Source organism: Microtus ochrogaster, unplaced genomic scaffold, assembly GCF_000317375.1.
Source record: "Microtus ochrogaster isolate Prairie Vole_2 unplaced genomic scaffold, MicOch1.0 UNK61, whole genome shotgun sequence".
Classification (NCBI taxonomy): domain Eukaryota; kingdom Metazoa; phylum Chordata; class Mammalia; order Rodentia; family Cricetidae; genus Microtus; species Microtus ochrogaster.
In genome coordinates, this window is record NW_004949159.1 from 582,245 (window position 1) to 601,001 (window position 18,757).

The window sequence follows — 18,757 nt, forward strand, 5'->3', positions numbered from 1 at the left end:
CAGCCATCCTTCCCCTCTCTACATAAGGGCAAGCTGGAAATGGGTGTGGATTTTTTCAGTCTTTGGTGCTCCCTAATTATTTCAGATGGTGTTGGTTTCTATAGTTCTTTATTCTACATTGTGTTCCCAACTACCATCAACATAAGCCCTTTTAGTTTATATTGATAGTATTTGAAACTCATAAACAAACACATTTTTTTCTAAAAAAAGTAGAGAACGTCCTAAGGAAAGGTAGATTTATATTCCATATTTTTATTTAAAACTTCATTAACAGACTCTGTCTCAGTAAAACAAATTAAAATAATAAATATTTTACTTCTTATTAAATCATTAAAATACAGACATGGAGGAGAGTTTCTCAAAACTCTGCTGTTTAAAGGCAAAGGCTCTTTCATTTTGGTGCATTTTCTTCCACATTGTATAAAGTGTATTTTACTCCACCGAAATCATACTGATCGATAATATAACAATTTGATATGTTTATCCTTGAAAGACCTCCAAAGACATAAACTGAAAACTGGTAGCTCATGTTGAGGGAGCTCAAAGATTAAATCCAGTGTTTTTCTCAAGCCAAATTTTCTACCTGAGAGAGAGGAAGGCAAGAGGGGAGAAAGGTTTCTTTACATATGGGATTTTGAGGATGTTTAAATTGCTTGCTTCTCAGTTAAAGTTCCTTCACAATTTAATAAAATGGACTGGAGAGATGGCTCAGTGGTAATTAGTACTGATTGCACTTCCAGAAGACCTGGGGTTGGTTCCCAGTACCATGACAGTTCTAGTATAACCATGTATAACTCTAGTTCCAGGGAATCAGACACCATCTCTTGGTCTTCACGAACACCAGGCAGACATGTAATATATAGACATATTTGCAGAAACAGCAATGCATATAAAATAAAATTAATCAATTCTTAAATAAAAATTTACTAACCTTATGCAATTTAATGTAGTTACTAGGTCAGCATTATAGCCTACTTCATAATTTTGTTACTTTTATTTTAAAAAATTAAAGATATTTTTTAAAAATAACTGTCATTCCTATGAGACCTGACCATGCGTAGTGACAGAGTCTCTTGCTGTGGCTTTATGATTCTACAGGTATCTCTATATTAAAATAGATGTAAAATATCGTCACCATGATGGGTACTACTGCCACCCCTATAGTGGTGACCTGAAGACTAAGAAGCAGAATAGGGAAAAGAGAGTGTGAAAAGTGAGCCTGTGTTTTTAATAATTAAAAAAAAGTACTAGCATTATGTTGTTAACGGAAAGAAGACGTCACACAAAGCAAACACAAGGTGGAAGACGCAGTCTAGTAACAACAGTCTCGCACCCATCCAATGCTTCACAAAGATCAATGGCCAGATGTTTCCTATACCCATAAAAAGGAGCCAGTTGGCTTCCTCTGCAGCCTGGGCCGTTTTCTGCATTGGCCAAAGACCTAGTGATGGTGGACCAAGTGCCAGGCACTGTGCTGGAAGTGAGGGGAATGGGTATAAAGGAAATAAACAGTAGTTCCAATTACCGCTGTCATAAATAATAGCAGTTCCTTCAACGGAGAATTCTCAAAAGATTAGGCTTCTGACTTGGCAAGTCAAGATACCCAAGTAGGGAAGCAGTTTGGTGTGTGAGGAAGCCCACATTGGATTCGGGAAAATAAGAACAATCTCCCTAAACGAAGCAGGCCAACTCTTAAAAACAAAACCAAACAAATAACAGCAACACACTGGGTTAGCATACTTAAGTGCACATTAGGAACGGCTATGCAGAAACATAGAATCTTCTTTATACGGCAACATCAAAAGTTCTTGCATGGGCTGATGACATTTTTCGTTGGTGCCAACGCTGGCATTCTCTCAAGGAGCCTGCTTTTTCCTGTCTGCTCTTTCACACACGTCCCCTGTTGGGTGCATTTTCAACATTTTCAGTTGTTCCATCACACGCATTAACGATGCTCACAAGTGAGTTTCCTCCCCCCCAGCACATCTGGTCTCCTTGTCCATCGCTGTCTTCTGTAGACTTCCTTTGCAGCATCATCAGGCTGTCTCTTTCCAGACTGGATCATCTTCTCACAGACTCTGAGAGTTTTTCTCAGACGTGGTTCCTTCTTTCCTCACAGGGGCAGAAAGGCACAGGCTGTCAAGTAGATAATTCTTTACCTGCTGGATAAGCTTGGATGAGTTCCTGTACATCTCTGAGGCTGGTTTTCACATCTTTAAGACAAACCAATTCTACCAGAAACTCGCTCTATAAGGGTGCTGTCTGCCTAGTACACAATGAATGTTTCCATTTAATGTATCTTTCAAGATCTCCGCATCCTTCTTACTATAGGTGCATTGTAAGTTTGTACCAAGTAGGATAGTGCTCCCTGTTCTGCTTCCAACTAGGAAAACTTAAGCCAAGGCCATGATTGATTTCTTTTGGCCGGTTAGAATTCAGAGCCCAGAGACCCAATGGGTGGTATATGAAGCTCGCAGGGTCCAGGGCTTCATCATCCTAGATTGCCAGACTTGTTTAAACATATTACCTCATACTTAGATTGTATTCATCCACTTCTTCCCCTGTCTAAAAGAAAACTCTTGGGGTTTCCTCTGTCTTTTCTCCCCCAATTTGATTTTGTTTTTCACGACTTCAAAAAAGTTGAAGTGATCTGTGAATTGGCCTATCACTCCCTATTTCCTCTTCACAATCACACCACAATATTACAGTCAGATGTTTCGACTAGTCCCAAGGACACCGCCTTTAATTCTACTTTATTAAGTATAAATTTGCTCTTGGGGTCCCATCCCCTGATAGGTGGCTCTAAATCCACGATTTTCTGCCTTTTGTGGATATTGTTGCTGTTGCTGTTCTTTCAAGAGGTTATGAAATGTGGCTAACCACTTCCTAACCTAATTAAAACAAAATGAAATTATTTCGAATTATTGTCTGAGGCTATTGAATGTCTTCATAAATGCGTCTCTGGGTTTGTTTTCATCCTCCATAAAGAGTAGAGAATAAATTAGTTTGTCATCATTATTATTTTTAATTAAATTCTCTAACAATAAATACGTAAAGCATTCAAGAATTCTACCACTTTCACACCCAAAGCTTAAGACTCCCTTAGTGGCTGCCCATTTCTACCAGTTTGAAGTTAACCACAAATGTGGCCAGCTGCTCCCTCATAGTACTCTTGGACTGCCTTAAATTACTCAAAGGATGGGCAAAATACCTCGGTCAATAATTTAAAAATGAGAAAGCAAAAAATATTTTAAAATACATGTAGTATTTCAAAAGACAAATAAACTCAATTTATTATTAAATCATCAGAGTTTAAAACGCAAAGCATCCTATTCTAACAAGAATGCCTCAATTTGAGATTAATATTCTTCAATATTCTATGGTGGAATATTGAACAAAACAAAAGAGCCAGGCATGATAGTTGTAGGCCTGCAATCACAGAACATGGGAGGCTGAGTCAGGGGGTTGTGAGTTTCAGATGAGGGTAGGCTACACATAAAGACCCGTCTCAAAGGGACAAGCATAAGCAATAAGCACACACATTATATAACTTTGTCAATGAGTTTATGAAATGTCAAAATTCATGAAGATATTGAGACATTTATAAAAGAGAAATAGTGATGTTAAAAATGTATCCACCAATTCAAAATGCGCAAAATTATTAGTAGTAACAAGATAGATTACTAGAAACTATTGCCCACAACATAACTGTGGCAAAGGCAAAACATTATAGTTTAGTAAAAGAATGTGGATTTGGAATAGAATAACAAACAGCAATAAAACAAAATTAAGAATTAAAGAATTCATAGGGAGTGAGAGGAGACAAAACTAAAAACTGACCACTTTTATAAGTGAAAACAATTCTCCACTATAGTGAAAATTTTAATTTTGGCTGTTCAGACTGATTAGTGAAGTTATGTAAGCATGTATTCCCATAGTGAGGAAGAAAGGCAAACAACATAGAGCAGGTAGGTACTAGGTGTGGGCGGACCCTTCCAGAGCCCTTTAGAGTCTCATAAACATCTCTACCTTAAATTCTGATGAGTTTTAGAGATTTGCTGTATTTTGTAATTTTTCCAAATCTACTACTTTCCTCAGTTCCACCTGGTTCTCTGCAAGTCCTTCAAATCTTAGAGGAACACAGAACTATTAATTAAATATTAGTAGATTGGGGGAGCTTGGGTATAGTCATTGTTTTTGCATTGGATGGTGTGTTTGACACACTTAGTATGTTTTCTTTGTTTTATTGATGAACAATCTGTGATTGCATATTGGCTCAGACAAAGTGAAACTCTCTCTTTTAAATGACAATAACTCCTGAATACCTCTTTTCTTGTCTTTGATTATATCCCATTTTCCACCAAGTTCTAATTTCAGCACTATGTATTTCAAAAATATTTGCTGGTATTCAGAAATACACCTGGGAATAAATGAACCTGGATTTCTAGCTTTTGTTGTTTATATTTGCTGTGACTAATGGTTAAATATTTATGAACCCAGACTCATTCTTTTTAGTTATGATTTTCGAAGGAGTTGAGGGAAAATAAAAGATCACATAAGAAAACGTTTGAAAATACTTAACTCCATATTAATTATCAGTACCATCATCAATGCTTTCATTTTGGGTAGAATTTCATTGACTTTATCAAAAGTTACTATCAAATATTCACATATACTTGGCTTTCTGTGGTTCAAGATTTGTTTGTAAAATAGTTTTTTTCTTCCTCCCCCCTTCCTTTCTCTCTCCTCTCTCATGTCCACAATGTAATGGTTATGTATCTATTTTGATAGTTTGAAACAACTTTCTAGGTGGCTCTGGCTGGCCTCTGCCTTACTATGAAGTTCATTGTGGCCTGGAACTCTGCATCCTCCTGCCTCAGGCTGCCAAGTAATGGACTTACATGTGTGTGGTACACCACACCCAGTGAGATTACCTTTTCTGAAACTGAACAACCACTAAATGACTATTTGATGGGTATATTTAGCTTTTCATCTGTCAGCATGATATTGAAATAAATTGCGGGCTTGTAGGGTACCATTTCTCTTAAATTAAGATATTCCTTTTTAAGATAGTCATTGTGTGAAGTCTTATGGGAAAAATTGAATAAGAGTTAAAATTTCAAGATATCTGTTATTAGATGTTTGAAAAATTCAAAGAAATAATGAGAAATTAATTAGTTCATTTTAACAACATATAATTATTTAATTGGTACAGCAACAGTGAAATTTAAATATGCAAATTGATATTTCCAGTATGTGAATTGAGACAGTGCAAGTACCTCTATGGAGACATTTGCCTTCAAAAATTTGTTTTAAATATTCACTAGTCAGGACATCTGTTTCCCATCCAAACCTTTACACTTAATGACTTGATTTCTGTAACACTGAATCTTTTTTTTTTGAGAGGTGTGACACTGTCGTCAACTGATAATTCTAATTATTAGAGTAATATCCTTGTAGGATTAATTTCATCATTCAAAACCCATGCTGCATGGGTTTAATTGCGCAGACTGTAAATGACAGTCTCATTGTTTAACTAGCCGGCTTCTGTTTGCTCTCAACTGCACTCTCCTCAAGCTGTTAATTGCAATTTTCCCATTACTTATCACTGTTCCTAGGTTACATGTAGATAGTTCACTTTAAGAATAAAAGTACTGCAGGGTGGTGGTGGCGCACGCCTTTAATCCCAGCACTCAGGAGGCAGAGGCAGGTGGCTCTCTGTGAGTTTGGGGCCAGCCTGGTCTACAGAGAGAGTTCTAGGACAGACTCCAAAGCTATACAGAGAAACCCTGTCTCAAAACACCAAAAATAAATAAATAAAAGTACTTAAGAAAAAATTTCAAGACATTTCAGAAAGAAACCAACACGCAATATAGGTTTTTCTGTAAATTTTGTTGTTATCTCTACTGTCTTGTAGATTGTCACGATAAAACTTTTACAGGTTTGACCATAAACATCAGAGTATCCACCTTGTCCTATACATTAAGTTTTGCAGATGATGCCCATAACTTGAGAAGCCTGAAACCCTGGAGGTAAGAATCCTACAAAAGCACCCTTCCACCCTGCTCTTCTGAGACTCTAGCCCAATCTAGTTACTGGGAAGAGAAAAGTGCTAAAGACCATCACACAAGCACTTCTTTCTCTGTATACACCCTTAGAAGCAACATCATCTGCTTAAAGTATTAGAGTTTTCTCCTGGTCCCTCAACCCCTGCTTGAGTTAGATGGAAATAATCTTTTCTCTACTTTATCATCTGAGAGAGCAGAGACACAATCTTCTCCATTTTAAGATGGAGTCATGAGAGTAAATACTGCCCTTTGCTGGCTGGTCTTCCCTCACTCTCATCCTTCACAAAACAAACTGAGAGACAGACAAAAGCCAATGGTTTTAGATGAGATTCTATATTCCCATTCCCTTTTCTCTGCTGAACACTTGGGGTGGTTGAATCTGATGTACAGTAGTGTACTTAGTGGCTGGAAAGATGGCTTAGGGATTAAGAGCACATGCTGATCTTGTAGAGGGCCTGAGTTTGGTCCTCAGCACCCACGTTGGACACATCATAGCCACCTGTTCTAGGGGGTCTAACACTCTCTTCTTGTCTCTGTTGGTATCTGCACACATGTTTGCACACATACACATAAACAAAAGTAAATTTTTTTTTAAAGAAGTAAATGTTTGACAATTGTATCAGGAGCTTAAAAAAAAGGAATTTTTTTTTCAGACAAGTCTGTAGGGGTTCACAGTCAACAGAACTTGTCATATCATTGTCCTGTGAGAACACAGGGTAGCTAAGCACGCTGCCAATGCACTCTTTTATGTCATTCAATTCCCATAAAATCTTAGGCGAGTTCTGCAGAGGTTTGTTTTAGAGAAATCGAGATACTGAAAAGTTCAGTACTGCAGTTCCAGAGATGCAAGCTTCTGCCTAACTGTGGATTGGCAGTCATCTCCAGATGTACCAGGTGTTCTCTTTCCACATCTTATAAACCCCGGGTAGAGTATAGGCACATGGCTCACATCTTTAGCTGACCCAAGGATGAGAGAATCAGAACTCAAAAATACTTTAACAAGTTGGAAAACTGGCCAAGAAAGCCCAAAGATAACATTTAATATGAAAAAATAATTAAAGTTTTAGGTTTAGATTAGATTTTTAAAATCTCAAAGTAAAGATTGGGAGTGGACAGGGAAGGGGGCATTGTTTACTCATGTGAAGAGCATAGTCTGTGATGATAGTCAGCACTAAGGATGCAGTTACAAAATGCAAATTGAAGTGACTTTCACAGGGCTGCAGGAAGAATAATGCATCTGAGGAGGAGAGGGACCACACGTTCCTCTCTGTGCTGGGGCAAACCATTAGCAGTTCTGTCCTGCAATCGTCATATGTTAAATGGGACAACAACAGGCTTACACTTTAGTTTTACAAAGCTCACTACTATTCCCCATCTGTCAGCTGGGCTGTCCATCATCCTAGACCTGATCATTCCCAGACCTGTGGAAGCTGCAATGCCTGTGAGATACTTCAGTGAATCTCCAGAGGCTTAAATTCTCATGACAACTTCCGGCTCTAAGATCCCGCTCATTTAATGAAAATGATAGTAGTTCCTCCCCATCCAAGGTTTTCTTGTCTCAAGTTTCATACGTGTGGACCTGGAAATGCCTACTTGGCATCCTTTATATGTGCTGTGCTCTACTTATATCAAACACAGCATGGCCTATGCTATGCTATTTGAACACAAAGGCCAGCAGTACATACAGGGCCTCTTAGCTTCAGTTGGTTTTGCTTTCTGTGATTTCGATTAGCTGTGGTCTTCAGGATTCTGAAGATATTAAAAAAAAATTCCAGAAATTAAAAAAAATCACCTAAGTTTTAAATCGCACGCTAGTCTGCGTAGTGTGATAAAATCCTTTTCTTATTCTATCCTACCTGTGAGAGAAATCATCATTTATCCAAAGAATTAAAGCTGTATATGTCACCCCCATTAGTCTCAGTGATGGGGTCAGCTAGATGCACGACAGCAGCGCTTGTGTTCAAGTAACCCTTACTCATTACGAACAGCCTCGAGGTGCAAGATCAGAAGGGCTTCAGCGCACACACAATGATAGTGAGACATAAAAAGTTACAGCTACAACATGTGATAGGGCACAGGATGGCAAAGGCATCACATCTGTGGGTGGAAGATGCAAGACCTGCTCTAACTCATAGTTAGTACCAGGGAGCATCGAGACCGTGTTGAGCAAGGGTCCCCTGAAAATAAGTGACACCGAGCCATTTACTGTAAGGGGGTAGCCACACAGATTTAGGGAAAGATTTGGACTAGGAAATATTTTTTGAATTACTGGAGACTGTCATGGCAATTAATTGCCTTTTGCATTTAACGTATAAATTTAATTTGTAATAGGCAAATTATATATATGGAAAAAGTAGTGTATATAGGATTGGTACTGCCTGTCACTTCAGGTATCCTATGGGAAATCTTGGAATGTATTCTCTGTGGACAAGTGGGGTACCAGAGAGTACCCTACATTAATGGTGCCTTATGTATATCCCGTGTACACAGCTACTTCAGCTTCCTCCTCTAATTTGCAGAGAATGTGTTTTCCACGTGCTAAGGAATTTTGCTATGCATACAGGGAGACAAGGAAGGTTTACGGAGCAGGGACAGTAGAAATCTTAACTTGAAAAGCAGACATCCACCTTTCTAAACGATTTTGTTTTGCTTGTTAGCCATTCTTGCTTCTGGGGACTTTTAAACAACGTCTGATATGTTTTTAGTGCTCTGATCTTGCTGGCAGTTTCCCCTCCCACTTATTTTCCCTCCTCATTTACTTCCTCTCAGGTATCCTGCAGGAACTCCACGTTTCTCAGATTACAATGTGTAGCGTTTGCCCAAAGTCAGTTTTGAGCCAGCCGTACACCTAGAAAAGCCACTAAGATGCTGGGTTTAGCAAGAGGGCCACCCTACAATTTCTTCCCTCACAGAATCTGTTCTTCTTAGGACGGATTTGTGCAGCTGAGTGGCATTTTTATCTGCCGTTAAACTGCGAAAAGCAGGGTTGGCAATGGCAGCTCCTCAGCACTTATTTAAGCAAACTGGCATAGCTAAGTTACTCCAAATGGTTGCACAAACCATCATTCCACCATCTCATCTCCATCATAAACATACATGAATGGAAACTCTTCTCGGCTGTGGAAAGTTTTCATTGAATAACCTCAGCTGCTGTCTTAGATTAACCCACAAACACCCGTAGTCACAACAATGTCATCTCTGAGCCAGGGAGAGATGGGATGGTATCATGTGGGCTGGATGTAGATCAGACATTGTAAATGGATGATATATAATAAAAGCTTAAATTAAGATAAAGATCTCGCTTCCTAAACTCAGCCTTAGCTGGAGGAAGTGGAAGAGAAGGCCTCTGCTTTCCGTCAAAGAAAGCAAGGAAGTGTTTGTTTAAGGCTGGGCCTCAGATTTTAGAGAGAGTAGGTGTATGAAATCTGAGTTTTGGAAACAAGAGGAGATGAAAACAGAAAAGCTCCCGGGGAAACAGTTCCACTCCAAACCAGGATCGATGCTGCAAAGCTGATTATCTAGAGACTGAAGTAGCCGGATCTGCAGTCAGCCTTGCCTTCATCTGGACAAGGCTGACTTCTCCACTGCCTGCTGCTCACTAGAGGTACATGCATGGTGCTTGCTGCCTTCCCATGGAGTTATCCCAAACAACCTTCAGCAAAAGGGTTAGCCGTAGAAACATGATCCTAGTCTAACAATGAAAACCCCTTAGATAATTAGCTTGAACATACTCATGAGATCACCTGTAAAGTCAGTAAGATATTTCAGTGACCACCCTTGGAATTCTCGGAATATATTGTGGAAAAATAGTTATCAAGAAAAATATAAATGCTATAAATAAGTATAAACTAAATTATTGTTTTTTATCTCATGATTCTCTTAGATATTTTATAAAAACTTGCCAGGCAACAGGGGGTAATACTTTTAAATAAGAAAACACAGATTCCAGGGCCAAATGCAAAACCAGTATTCCAGACATGAGAGTCACTCCACTGGGGATTCTGGGCACAGTGTATACCCTGTGCCTCAGTTTCCCTATGTGTTTATGTTGTGTAGAAACAGTATAATCTGGGAGAGATTATTAGACAAATTCAAGATAAAACCTAAGAGTTAGAACACATCCATGGTAGGGAGATGTTAAGATGTAAACCTAAGATTTTGAACACATCCATGGAAAAGAGATGTTAATATATAAACCTAAGAGTTTGAACACATCCATGAGAGAGAGAGAGATGTTAATACATAAACCTAAAAGAGTTTGAATACATCTATGGGAGAGAAATATTATGCAAGACATCCATCACTTCTTTTCTCTCACCCCTACTATTAAAATGTCATCTCCAGAGGGCAGAATGTTCTTCCTGTTTTGTCCCTCCTGAATTCCTGATCAGAGCTAACATTTAGTAGGTATTCAATAATTGTCAGTTTATTGTGGTGGACAACAATTAGGTTGGGTAGTATATGACTTAGACACACACATATATCTGTAAATATATAAAAAAGAATGTATCTGTATTAAGGTGTGTGTGTATATATATGTGTGTGTGTATGTGTATGAGAGAGAGAGAATCCAGTTCTTGCTCACATTTATTTTGCAATAAAATAGGTTTCATGAAGACAACATAGAAAAGATTTTGAAAACATTTTTCTTTGTGAATGTGGTGGTTTGAATGAAAATGTGCCCCGTAGACTCATTCATAGTGGCACTATTGGGAAGTGTGACCTTCTTGGAGCAGGTGTGGCCTTGTTGGAAGAGGTATGTGACTGGAGGAGGTCTTTGGGATTTCAAATACTAAAGCCAGGCCCAGTGTCTCTCTCTTTTTTTCTGCTTGCCTGCCAAGATGTAGAACCCTCAATACTTCTCCAGCATCACATCTGCCTGCATGTTGCCATATGTTCTTACATGATGTTAGTGGATTAAACCTCTGAATGTAAGCTAGACCCAATAAAATGCTTTCTTTTATAAGAATTGTCACAGCTACAACAATCGACTATTGACTAAGACAGAATACATTCATGGTACCATGTGTTATAATCTGCTGGCCTGGTGTGTCACCTGGGTGCCCTGTCCCTTTAAGAGACAAACTCTTCTCACTTCCAACTACTGCTGAGGGAATTGAGCAGATTCCCCTTCTACCACCTTTCTTCTGGAGATGCAGCTTCTGCCTCTCTCCATTCTCCCCCCTTTCTCCCCTTCCCTTCCCCCTCCATAACCCACTAAATAAACTCTATACCCAAACTCTCTCTGAATGGTATATCTGTCTGTCTCTCACCTGCCAAGGGAACCCACGCCTGGGGGTGACCTGATCCCCGTGGGACTGCTTCCCCTCATGGGATCAGTCCCCCACCACCATATATTTATAAAATGACAACACCATGTTCTGTAGGGCATTTCCCTATAAGTTCACAACATATATTATATTTATATAATAACATTATATTATATATATATATATAACATTATATTTCATTCCACTCTACTCTCCCCTTTCTCTCCTAACTAATCCCCCTTTTCCTCTCAACTGTTCACTTCTACTGTTCCATCATATAACAAATGCAGGCTTTTATTTGACTGTACAAAATCTAGGAACCACAAATGAGAGAATAGCATATGATATCCATCTTTCTGAGTTAGGTTAATTTGCTTAATATGATTATGTCAGATCAGAGGGATTATTTTTATTAGTCAGGAGTCTGTATTTTGTTGTTAGAAATGCTATCATCTGAACAGTTCACGGGAGAGAGAAAAAAGCAAATAAAAAATAAACCCTATGTAAGTCCGGTTTTATCCCATGCTTTTTCAGACCCAGGCTAGCTGGTCTTGGTGAATTCCCGAAAGATCATCCCCATTGTCTCAGTGTGTGGGTGTACCCCTCGCGGTCCTGAGTTCCTTGCTCATGCTCCCCCTCCTTCTGCTCCTGATTTGGACCTTGAGATTTCTGTCCAGTGCTCCAATGTGGGTCTCTGTCTCCTTTCGTCGCCTGATGAAGGTTAATATTCAGGAGGATGCCTATATGTTTGTCTTTGGATTCACCTTCTAATTAGCTTCTCTAGGATCGCGAAACCGGACTTACATAGCGGACAATGAGGACTACTGAGAACTCAAAAACAATGGCAATGGGTTTTTGATCCTACTGCGCATACTGGCTTTGGGGGAGACTAGGCAGTTTGGATGCTCAACTTGCTGAACCTGGATGGAGGTGGGCGGTCCTTGGACTTCCCACAGGTCGGGGAACCCTGATTGCTCTTCGAGCTGACGAGGGAGAGGGACTTGATCGGGGGAGGGGGAGGAAGGTGGGAGGCGGTAGCGGGGAGGGGGCAGAAATCCTTAATAAATAAATAAAATTAAAAAAAAACCGTAAACAACAGAAATGGATGAGGGAGGGCAGTAACCTCCCTGAATATCTTCTCAGTTTGAGCTCAGTAGAAACAGGGAACACCCTCCCCATCTCATTGGATGCTAAGTAACAAGGAGGCCACATAGTTGCACAGGCCCCAGAGAACGACTGTGTCACATTTCCCACTGATCCTTTCCAAAATAAATTTCACTGGAAGGAACTGCCCTCATTAGCCAGGGAGACAGTGCACTCATCTTTGACAGGAGGAATTCTGAGAGCAGCTATTCCCTGCACAAGCAGTCAGCAGCTTGGAATAATTCTGCTCTTGTATGAGAGAGAAAGAGAGGGCTGGAAGGAAGGAGGAGGGAGGGGTGGGATGAGAAGTCACACCTGATAAAAGCTTCATCGCGTGGCTGCTAATTTGATAGCACTGTGAAGCAAAACCTTTCTCATCCCAGCAGTGCTATGGCGTGATTATGAAACTCTCAAACCTTTGCTGAAGGCTTGGCTCCCAGCGGGTAAACCCATCACTGAGAGGTGACTGGATCTAATGAGGGAATTAACCCCACTGATGGATTTCATATCTGATAGTGTCACTATGAGATAGAGTTGAGTTGGAGAATGTTTCAGAGGGGTTCATCATGCTTCCTGCCACACGGCTTCCTGCCTGGCTCTGTTCTCTGTCTACCATGCAGTGAGCATCTCTGTTTGTCACCAGTCTTCTCTGCCTTGAGACTTGGCCTCACCTCAGGTCTTAAAACTAGGGAGCTAATGGAGCATGAGCTAAAAACACTGAAAATGTCAGCTAGAGCTCCTTTTAGAAACTGTTTCTCTGGGGTGTTTGTCACAGGGATGAAAACACAAGCAAAAGGCAGGTGGGCTTGTGTCTTTTTCTATTGAAAGCTCTTCCGGTTCAGAGAGGGCGCCTTGGGCTCTGGTTCAGTGAGAGAGATTGTGTAGTACCTGCAGGCTTTCTCACACAGAGAAAATCACTTCCCATTGCCCAGTTAACTCCTTAATGAGTAAAATAAAGAGCCAGAAAGAGAAACAAGAATGAAAATCATACACATACATACTCAAACATATCTTCTGCTTTTTTTTTTTTAAAGAAAATAGATGAAGGAATTGAAACTAATTTCAAATAGTTCTCCTCTTAACATGCAGAACTAAGGCTATCTAACTGAAGGAGAATTGTCACCACTGGCACATCCTTCACTTCGCAAGCCTGTGTCAGGACGAAAACATAATTAGGGCAGTCCCTAGGGCCCGAGGAGTGTGAGAGGCTTCCTGAAGTTTTAGGTTTCAGAAGCAGAGAAGGAAGCCTGGAGAAAGAAAATGACTGCAGCAGACACAGATCAAACATAATCGCCCCTCACACCAAGGAAAAGCCTTCCTGATCTTTTAAGCTTGCTTGCAGTTATCTCTGGAGCCTCTGCCTGGGAATGTGAAAAGCTGAGAAGGAATCCGATCACTGCAGGAACTCTGTGGTCAGGAACTCTGCAAAGCCTCCATGGAAACAGACTAAAGAAAAAATGGAGACGGGTCCTGTCCCCAGCCACGTACTGACAATGACCTGTTAGTAGAACAGGACACAGTTCGTGATTTTAAGTTTTTACTTCTTTAAATTTAATTTTAATATATATATATATGTGCATATATACGCATGTGTACATATATGTGTGTATATATACATATGTGTATGTAGGATATATATATATATATATATAGAGAGAGAGAGAGAGAGAGAGAGAGAGAGAGAATGTGTGCATGAGGATGTCAGACAGAGGGTGTTAGCTACTCTAGAGCTGAAGTTATAGATGCCTGAGATGCCCACATGGCTCCTGGGAAGTGAACTCTATTCCTCTCCAGAGCAAAGTGTGCTCTTTACCCCTGACTACATGGTAAACTTGACTGTCTCTGTCCATTGACAGCTGTGTCTCCACTGGGAAAAATCAGTAGAAATGACAGAGGTCATTTATGAGGGTGGTTGCTGTGTTTCAGGGGAATTGGTTAAGTGAAACCGCGAGGCTGCTGGAGAGGCAGCTGTGTGACAGGATGGGTATTTAGTGTGTGTGCCAACCTGGCTGTGCCCTGAACCCCGCCTCTCCAAAGAAGAAAGAAAGGGAAGGGAAGAAGTGTGAGGTTTCCATATAATCTTTAGGCTTTTAGGGGAACTGACTTGTTGGGCACTCAGACTGCCCCATTTCCCACCTAGCACACTGGAAATGTTATTTGAGTTTTCTCTGTCCACTTTCCTCCATTGCTCTGATGATTATAGGAAGTGGAGCATGGTGATAAAATCAGTTCCTTGTGTAGCAGGTACTCGGTGGGTTTTTCAAATGTCAAATTATGAATCTATGGGCAAACTTTATTATATGTTATATATTTATCCAAATCTACGAAAGGCTGTTTTCCACGGGTCATAAGATCCATTTTCTTTCTATGGAGGGGTGGGGGAAAGACTTAAATTCAGGCTAATGTGACCATGAGGTCATAGCAGCCAAGGCTTGGACGTTGACTTCCAAGACAGAAAGGAAGTTCAGTGTGGAGACAGTTTTCCCCAAAGACCTGGATGTATTCCCAAAATATTCCCAGCGTAATTTGAAATTCAATTAAAAACTCCTAAGATTTATTATGTGTTCAACTTTGCATGCTGCTTGCATTCTGGGGAGTGGGGGTGAGAGATACATGAAATGGGTGCAGGGCATTCTTAAAAGAAAAATGTCAGGTTTAAAATAAATTCCGTAAGTTTGTCTAACTTTAAAGCAAACTGAGTCTGAACCTGCATTGTCAGGCCTTCCCATTTACATTCAGAAATGACTTATTCTATTAAGTCTTTGGATTCTTTAGGTATGCTCACTGTTTTATTTTTTAATTCAAAGTTATTATGTTTATTTATATATTTATATATCTGTATGAAGACACCATGTGCATGAAAAGTCAGAAGCCAAATTTCAGGAGCCAAATTTCTCCTTTTACCAGTGGGGCTGGCGAACTGAACTCAGGTCATCAGGCCTGGTGGCAGGCCCCTTTCCTGCTGAGTCATCTCACCAACCTTCACCGTTTCCTTTCTTCCTTCCTTCTTTTCCCTCCCTCCCTCCGTCCCTCCGTCCCTCCCTCCCTCCGTCCTTCCCTCCCTCCCTCCGTCCTTCCCTCCCTCCCTCCGTCCTTCCCTCCCTCCCTCCGTCCTTCCCTCCCTCCCTCCGTCCTTCCCTCCCTCCCTCCTTTTCCCTTTCTTTCTTCCTTTCTTTCTTTCTTTCTTTCTTTCTTTCTTTCTTTCTTTCTTTCTTTCTTTCTTTCCCTCCCTCTCTCCCTTCCTCCTTTCTTTCTATCTTTCTTTCTTCCTTTTTTAAGGTAAGGGATTAGAAACATCCCACTATGCTGCAGATAAACAAGAAGTGATGGCTAATGTGCTTAGCATAACTGACTAAATCTGCATTTCTAATCTTGAGAACTGTGAGCAATCATAGACACTATCCAGAATTACGTCCATTTTCCTTGGCTTCTTTTTGTTGCTGTTGTTTTGTTTTGCTTTTCCCCTTCAGCTATGATACCCTACGTAACCAACAGTAAGTATTTAGTTATGGTGCCTATATATTAAAACACTTTAAATAAGAATACAGCTTGTTTTGGTATTGCCACTCTGGTGTGTTAAAACAGGGAAAGCAGCCAAGAATAGAAACTGTCTTACAGAAGGTTCCTTGAATGGTTATTCTCATAATAAATGATGAAGAGTCCAATTTATTACTGAAATAACAGGCTAAACATATAATGTGGATAGGTATACACTGGTTTGAAAGAAAATAAACTCTTCCTTCCTATGAACCTTCACCCAATTTTGATGCTTTGAAATATTTAGGTAAAAATTCTCCACTCATTTCATCTTCCTTTGTAGTCTGATTTTGAGCCAGGTCTGGAGGCAGACACTGTAGCTCTTGAAAAAAAATCTTGTTCTCACAAATTTCCAGCCAACATTTGCAGAGTCAAGATGTTTGGAGAGTCAGGATCATCATCATGGATTTGGAAGCCTATCTGAGATAAATGTTAATGCCAAACCTTGAGGGTCATTATTAGTGTAAGGATGATTCAATATGGGGGATTTCTGTTCTTGGCTGGTTGATATAAGATAATTATAAGTCCTTTTAATTGGAAGTTAATTTGAGACGTAAAACATCACAGCTAAACAATTTGCTCTATAGCAGATGAGAAGAGAACAAATTAAGTCGCCTTAGATGTGCTAAGTGACAGTTATGTAGAATAATTGCTGTAGCTTCCACCATCAGGAAGATGTGGCTGTTTAGCGGTGGAGTGAAGCATATGTGTCTGGTTTAGCACTTTAAAAGGCAAGGGGCAAAGACTTTGGTTTCTAATGTCTGAAATATCCCTTCAGTCAGCTGCACATTCTCCACCTAAACATCACAAAATTCCAGGGGCAGTATCTTCTAGATAAAAGTCTGTAGGAAAGACGATAGGCAAGTCGAAGAAAAATGCCAGTTCCAAAATATTGTAAAAAGTAATCCAGGAAGGTAATGATGGCAGCGGTGAAAGATCCAGAGTGACAGAAGACCTCAGGTCTCTAAAGAGCAGGAGTACAGCTAAGGCGGAAGCAGACCCCTCACAGTGTTTATTACAGAGGGAAACAGACTTTTAGAGCATGGAACTTGCTTTTATTTTGTTGTGCTCTTAGGGAAAAATGAATCAATGAGAAAAATGTACAATAGGGTCTTTGGGGAGAGCCCCGAGTAGCAGGAAAGGGTCATGGTCTAACGTCATATATTATTTAAAAAGAATGGTTGGAGAAGGTGTAACAGAAGGTTAAGACAAGATTCAGAGTAGCTTTATTGACCTCTCCTGTTCTGTAAGACAAGCTAGTGAAAGTTAAAACCCAGATGAACCCTCTGACACTGAGGTGCCTCACATTATGGTGGAAATTACACACCATCTTGCTTATGTGATCTCTTCTCTTGGAGTTATAATAGTTGCATTTTTATAAGAGAACACGAACCTGGATTGGGGTCCTAAATCCCTGCCTTTGCTCTGAGAATGTTTAGAGCCTTGCCATTCATATGCCCATCTTCTTTCTCTTTAAGAATTAGTGGGTGAAAAGTTGGAACTTTCATTTCCTAGATGTTTTAATATAGATATCACAAGGAAAGATTAGGTGAGGGATACTTGAAGAGGTGACATAATTTCCTTTGTTTGCGTGAATTTGCTGAGGCTTTTCAATAGGAGCAATGAGCACACCGGTTCTGATGGAACAATTCTCACCTTGTTGTTCCCAGTTCTACCCCATGAAACCCCACCAACACCCAGAGCTACTGGCAACACCACACAACTCTCCAAATCTCTCGGCCCTCCTTGGCTATCTCCACACGAAGGCATTGATTCTTTAGAAGTTTGGCAGCTACTGATTCATCTGGAGAAGAAATCAAGAACTCTGTCTGTCTTTGTACACTCACTACGTGCAGTGTTTGATCGATGTGATTTTCTTCTGGAGGACTCCAGTCGTACTCATGCAAAGGCTAATAGTGGTCAAATATTTCTCTGTAAGAACATCCCTCCTCGATAGCTCTGTTCTCTGCTTTTGGACTGTGACCTCACAAACTTCCCTCCAGTCTCTGTTTTCCCCACATTAGCATCGTCAACTGGCTAAGTTGAACATGGTGCCCCATATGAAATAATTAAATATATTCTTTGATTTTTTTCCAGACTGTCCTCTGAATTTTAAAAATTTTTAGTGTGTGTTTGTGTGTGTATGTATTCATGTATGTGTACAGTGTACAGAGGCCAAAGAATGTCACATATCCTGCTTTGTTAAAATTCTGCCTTATTCCTTTGAGACAGGGTCTCTCACTGAAGCTGAACCTTGTCATTTTTTCCCTAGACTGATTATCAGCAGCCCCAATGATCCTCTGTCTCCATCCCTTGCCCCAGCACTGGGTTACAGGCCTGCACTCCTGACAGCTTTCTCTGTGGATGCTGGGGGAAAAAAGCCAAGTCCTATTATCTGCAGCAGCAAGTGCTTTTTTACAGCTGAACCATTTCCCAAACTTGGAATTATTTTTTTTTTTGTAGTTCTGCCTTAAACTTCTTTATGACCTGTTACCCCACTAAATCACATATTCTTATTTTTATCAGCACTGGTTTTACTTGTTTTTAAATGGGATTTTAAAAGGTGACTTTTAACTTTTTTTTTCTTGAACTCTCTTCCTTTTCTCTTGAGATTTGTCCTGTTTATCCTGATACATATGGAGAAGCAGAGTTCTTCTCTTTCCTTTAAGTCTTCAAGGTCCTTGGTGTCTGTATCACATTTATACATGAAGACCTAGCATGGCTTGTATAATAATGCAT

General features: G+C 40.0%; 1 protein-coding gene across 1 annotated transcript in view; it reads right to left on the bottom strand.

Moving 5' to 3' along the window:
• Palld (palladin, cytoskeletal associated protein) overlaps positions 1-18,757 on the bottom strand; it is a 389,783-nt gene that overhangs the window by 331,885 nt on the left and 39,141 nt on the right. The gene's annotated exons all lie outside the window — the stretch shown is intronic.